The following is a 6,000-nucleotide window of genomic DNA, read 5'->3' on the forward strand; positions in this document are numbered from 1 at the left end:
ACTTGTTCGCCATCAAGCAAGAGCCGAGAGAATCGCTTCGAGCTTACGTCCAGCGATTCAACCAAGTGGCGATGGATATTCCAACGGCCACATCGGAGACAATGATGAATGCCTTCACGCAAGGCCTTGTGGATGGGGACTTCTTCCGGTCGCTCATCCAAAAGCCGCCCCAAGATTATGATCATATTCTGCACCGGACCAATGAATATATCAACGTGGAGGAAGCGCAGGCAGCTAGGAAGAATGAAACACCAACCGAACGGGCTCCTCCTGCCGAGCGGAGACCCTTGGCCGCTCATCAACCGCCAAGAGGACCAAGGGCCGAAGCAATCCGCTCCCCTCGTATGAGGTCCCAAGTACAAGAGGTAGCTGCCGCTCGGCCCAAGCCAAAGAAGAGATGGACCCCTATGTTCTGCTCCTTCCACCGAACGGATACGCACAACACGAGGGATTGTCGAAGTCTTCCCTTCATGGCTAATCCCGTTCCCAGGAATGCCGAACGACGGTCTGCTCCCATCGATAGGAGACAAAGGACCCATGAAGCCGACCGGACCCGCACCGAGAGGCAACATCGACATACGCCCGATCGGCACCGGTCTCCAAGACAGGAGAATCGACGGGCGTCCAGAGAACGGTCCCGACCGTCCGCTCGGGAAGAGGAGAATAGAAGCAATATTGCCAGAGGCGAGATCAACGTTATTGCTGGTGGGCCGACCGGAGGAGACTCCAACCGAGCCAGAAAGGTGGGCGTCCGGCAGCTACAGATCCACGCAGTCGGTTGTAGCCAAGAGCAGGCAAGTGGACCGGAAATCACTTTCGGGCCCGGAGACTTAGAAGGAGTAGAAGTGCCCCACGACGATGCTCTGCTCATCAAAGCGGTAATAGCAAATTACACTATTCACCGCATATTTATTGACACAGGGAGCTCGGTCAACATTGTATTCAAGAAGGCGTTCGATCAGCTGCAAATTGATCGAGCCGAGCTGCTTCCCATGACAACGCCGCTCTACGGGTTCACGGGTAATGAAGCTACTCGGTTGGGTAGATCCGGTTGGCTATCTCTAGGGGAGGAGCCCCTCAAGTTCGTGGTGGTCGACTCTCCTTCGTCCTAACGCGTCATTTTGGGACCACGATCGTCTCCCCAACCTTCCATCGAAGATCAAGTTCCCGTTGAGGACAAAGTAGGAGAAGTGCGTGGAGATCAGCTCGGCGGTGCTATATAGAGATGGTCCGAGCTGATTCGTAGGCGCCCGGATCGAGGTACACGCCATAACCGAGAAACCTCCTGCTTTAATTTATGATGAAAAGGAGGAGGTTCAGATCCATCCGACCCGATCGGAGGCCACGACTTTTATCGCCTCTGATCTGGAGGAGGAGCAGAAGGAGGAGCTGATCCAATGCCTCCAACGAAATCATGATGTCTTCGTCTGGTCGACACATGAGTTGCCCGGAATTTCGCCGAGCATAGCGCAGCATGAGTTGCATGTCCGACCGGACGCTCGGCCAGTGAAGCAGAGAAAAAGGGATTTCAGTGCCGAGCAGAATGCCATCATCCGGGCGGAAGTAGAGAAACTTCTGGAAGCCGGGGCTGGCTAACGTAGTATTAGTCTCCAAGCCGGGCGGCAAGTGGAGAGTCTGCATCGACTTTCGAGACTTAAACAAAGCATGCCCCAAAGATTTTTATCCCCTGCCCCGGATAGATCAGCTGGTGGACTCTACGGCCGGCTGCGAGTTAATATGTATGCTCGACGCCTACCAAGGCTATCATCAAGTGCCGCTCGCCCGTGAAGATCAAGAAAAAGTTAGCCTCATGACGGCACATATTTCTACAATGTGATGCCGTTCGGATTGAAGAATGCGGGGCCACCTATCAACGCTTGATGAACAAAGTGAGCAGATCGGGCGGAATCTAGAAGTCTATGTGGACGACATTCTTATCAAATCAGTCCGAGCGGCCGATCTCTTCAAGGACATGGAAGAAACCTTCCGAACGCTACGCAAATATGGAGTCAGGATAAATCCCCAGAAGTGCCTGTTCGGAGCAAAAGGAGGGCGTTTCTTGGGGTACATAGTGACCGAACGAGGAATTGAAGCAAATCCCAGCAAAGTGAAAGCTCTACAAGACATGCCGCCTCCCGAAATACAAGGGAGGTGGAGCGTTGAACTGTCATGGCCATCTCCAATTCATCCGATCGGAGCCTACCATTCTTCAAGATCTTGCGCAAGGCTACTAAGTTCATGGGATGAAGAATGTGACCGAGCGTTCGGAGAATTGAAAACATATCTCAATTCTCTTGCCAAGCCGATCGGGGTGAGTCACTTTATATTTATCTGTCGTCAATTGTAGTTAGGCTCGAACGGTGAGGAGCAGCCGGTGTATTTTCCGAGCCACATTTTAAAAGATGTGAATCTCGTTACAACGGGCTCGAGAAGTTGGCCTTTGCTTTGGTTCTAGCCGCTCGCGCCTTCGACCATATTTCTTGGCTCACACCATTATTGTCCGGACGAACAGCCCACTAGGAAGAGTGAGCGTCCGGACGGCTCATCAAATGGACGACAGAACTAAGTGAATTTGACATCCAATACCAGCCCCGCTCGGCGATCAAAGCGCAATCCTTGGCTGATTTTGTGACCGAAGTGCAAAAGCCAGAGCCGAAGCTCTATGGAGAATATATGTGGATGGGTCTTCCACTCGGCTCGGAAGTGGGATTGGAATATTGTTGCTCTCTCTCCTCAAGAAGAAAAGATGCACTTATCCGTCCTACCGGATTACAAAGCTACCAACAATGAAGGCAGTATGAGGCTCTCAGGCGGATTACAAGTCGCCACGACATGTGCGAGCGGTCGGGTGACACTTTATTCAGATTCACGGTTGGCGCCCAAAGAATCGTCGGGCACCTTTGAAATCAACAGCTTCGGCTTAACGCTAAGGCCTTTGAAAAACTCAAAGCTAATTTCCGCGAGGTTCTTATTCGGAAGATTCCCAGAAAGCAGCCGATGAGTTGGCCAAACTAGCAAGTTCTATAACGCCGGCCATTATCCCAAAGCTAATTGAACAAGTATCTTTGGTGGCACATGTTGACCGGATGGAAGGCCTCATGTTTCCGGACGATTGGAGGACACCCATCATGGAGTTTTTGCGGTCAGGCACCACTCCTGCCGATCGGGATGGAGCCCAGCTGCTCAGGAGGAGGGCCGGTCGATACAAACTCATCGGCGATCAGCTCTACAAGAAGGCTTTCTCTCGCCCGCTGTTGAAGTGTGTGAGCTCGGAAGACTCGGCTTACATCCTCCAAGAGGTACATCAAGGATCGTGCGGAGGACATCCGGGCGGACGATCACTAGCCAAGAAGATTTTGCTAGCTGGATACTTTTGGCCGACCTTACAAATGGACGCCGCTCGGACAGTATCTACGTGCCTTGCCGAAGTATCACAACTTCTCCTACCGACCGGCAGAGGAGATGAAGACATCAGCCGTTCATGTCCTTTCGATCAATGGGGAATGGATATTGTGGGTCCATTTCCGATGGCGACCGGGGGAAATTTTTTTGGTGGCGGTCGATTATTTTCAAGTGGGTGGGCCGAGCCACTAGCCAGGATCACCGAGCGATGGTCAAAAATTCATCCGCAACACATCATCAGGTTCGGTATCCCTCGCCGATTGGTTTCGACAATGGGCGGCAATTCAGAAGGTGCTAGAAGATTGGTGCAAAAGCTACGATCGAGCAACACTTCACGTCGTGGCTTACCCCCAAAGCAGCGGTCAAGCGAGTAGCCAACCGGAAATTCTCCAGTATGCGCTCGGCTCGACCACGTGGGAGGAAGTTGGCGGATGAAGTGCGGGCGTTTTATGGGCCATCCGAACGGCGCAAGGAAGGAACGGGTGTCACACCTTTTCATCTGGTGTATGGCGAGGCGGTCATTCCGGTTGAAGTCGGCGTTGAGTCCGTTCGGATCCAGGCAACGCCGATTGGAGGAACATGGAGCTGGATTTGATTGACGAGGAGCGAGCCAAGGCATCCGTTCGGCTGATGGCATACCGTCAACGAATGAAGCGAATTACAACCGGCGCGTCATTCCCCGATCATTCCAGGTCGGCGACCTTGCGGAAGAAAGTCAAACCGGTCGGCGACATCGGCAAGCTTGAAGCTCCGTGGGCAGGTCCTTCAAAGTCATCACTCCGCTCGGGTGCGTATTATTTGGAGGATGAGGGCGGTCGGCGATTAGATAGGCCGTGGGCGAACCACCTCCAAATTTTACCAAGGGATGAAAGGTGTACCAAGAATCATCCCGTACTTTTTTGGAAATACTGAAATGCGAAATGAAGAATCAAGAGAACAAATATGACATTGTCAAGAAACGAAGGCCCCGCGTCGTTAGGCCGGGAGTCAATGTGAGCCAAGCTCGAGGATCGAAGACCCAGTACCTTCCGGACGGAGGTAAATTATCCGAGCCAAAATGCTCGACGAAGTAGACCCCGAGCCGTTCGGGGAGTACGTTCTCCAAGCTGGGTGAAAGGGGCATATGGATTATCCAAGCGCGCCCGAATAAAGGCCTACCAATTGGATTAGAGCAAATGACCCGTCTGTTCGGCCGAAAAGACTGTTCAAGCGAGATAAGTCATGAAGGCCAAGGTCGCTCGACTTGGTAAGGAGTTAACTGGAAGGCCGAGAGCCCGTCGTTAAAGATCGGTCGCGCCGACCGCTATAAATAACCGAGCCGACGAGCCCGTCGTTAAAGATCGAGAGCCGGCTATAAATAACCGAGCCGACGAGCCCGTGTTAAAGATCGAGAGCCGCGACCGCTATAATAATCGAGCCGATGAGCCCGTCGTTAAGATCGAGAGCCGCACCGACGGCTATAAATAACCGAGCCGACGAGCCCCGTGTTAAAGATCGAGGCTACCGACCGCTATAAATAACCGAGCCGAGGCCCCGTCGTTAAAATCGAGGCCGCACCGACTGCTATAATAACTGCTACAGTAAAGCACCGACGTTAAATATCGAGAGACGAGCGGCGCCTATAAACCCTCCGAGCGGAAAGCCGTCTAGCCCAGACGTTAAGCCGTAGAGCCCCGACCGGCTAATAATAACCGAGCCGACGAGCCCGTCGTTAAAGATCGAGAGCCCCGACCGCTATAAATAACCGAGCCGACGAGCCCGTTAAAGATCGAGAGCTGACCGGCTATAAATAACCGAGCCGACGAGCCCCGTCGTTAAAAATCGAGAGCCGCGCCGACCGGCTATAAATAACCGCGCCGTCGAGCACCGACGTTAAATATCGAGAGACGAGCCGGCGTCTATAAACCCTCCGAGCGGGAAAGCCGTCTAGCCTAGACGTTAAACCGTAGAGCCGCGCCGACCGGCTATAAATAACCGAGCCGACGAGCCCCGTCGTTAAAGATCGAGAGCCGCGCCGACCGGCTATAAATAACCGAGCCGACGAGCCCCGTCGTTAAAAATCGAGAGTCGCGCCGACCGGCTATAAATAACCGCGCCGTCGAGCACCGACGTTAAATATCGAGGCAGCCGCTATAAACCCTCCGAGGAAAGCCGTCTAGCCAGACGTTAAACCAGAGTCGCTACCGACAGCTATAATAACCGAGCCGACGAGCCCGTCGTTAAAAATCGAGGCCGCACCGGCTATAAATAACCGAGCCGACGAGCCCCGTCGTAAAAACCGACCGGCTATAAATAACCGAGCCGACGAGCCCAGTCGTTAAAATCGAGAGTCGCGCCGACCGGCTACTCCGTCGAGCACCGACGTTAAATATCAAGAGACGAGCCGCATCTATAAACCCTCAGGGGAAAGCCGTCTAGCCCAGACGTTAAACCAGAGTGACCGCTATAATAACCGAGCCGAGAGCCGTCGTTAAAGATCGAGGCTACCGACCGCTATAATAACGAGCCGACGAGCCCCGTCGTTAAAATCGAGAGCCCGACCGGCTAAATAACCGCACTGGCCGAGCACCGACGTTAAATATCGAGGGCCGTCTATAA

The sequence above is a fragment of the Zingiber officinale genome, chromosome 3A (assembly GCF_018446385.1).
Source record: "Zingiber officinale cultivar Zhangliang chromosome 3A, Zo_v1.1, whole genome shotgun sequence".
In the NCBI taxonomy this organism is placed as follows: Eukaryota; Viridiplantae; Streptophyta; class Magnoliopsida; order Zingiberales; family Zingiberaceae; genus Zingiber; species Zingiber officinale.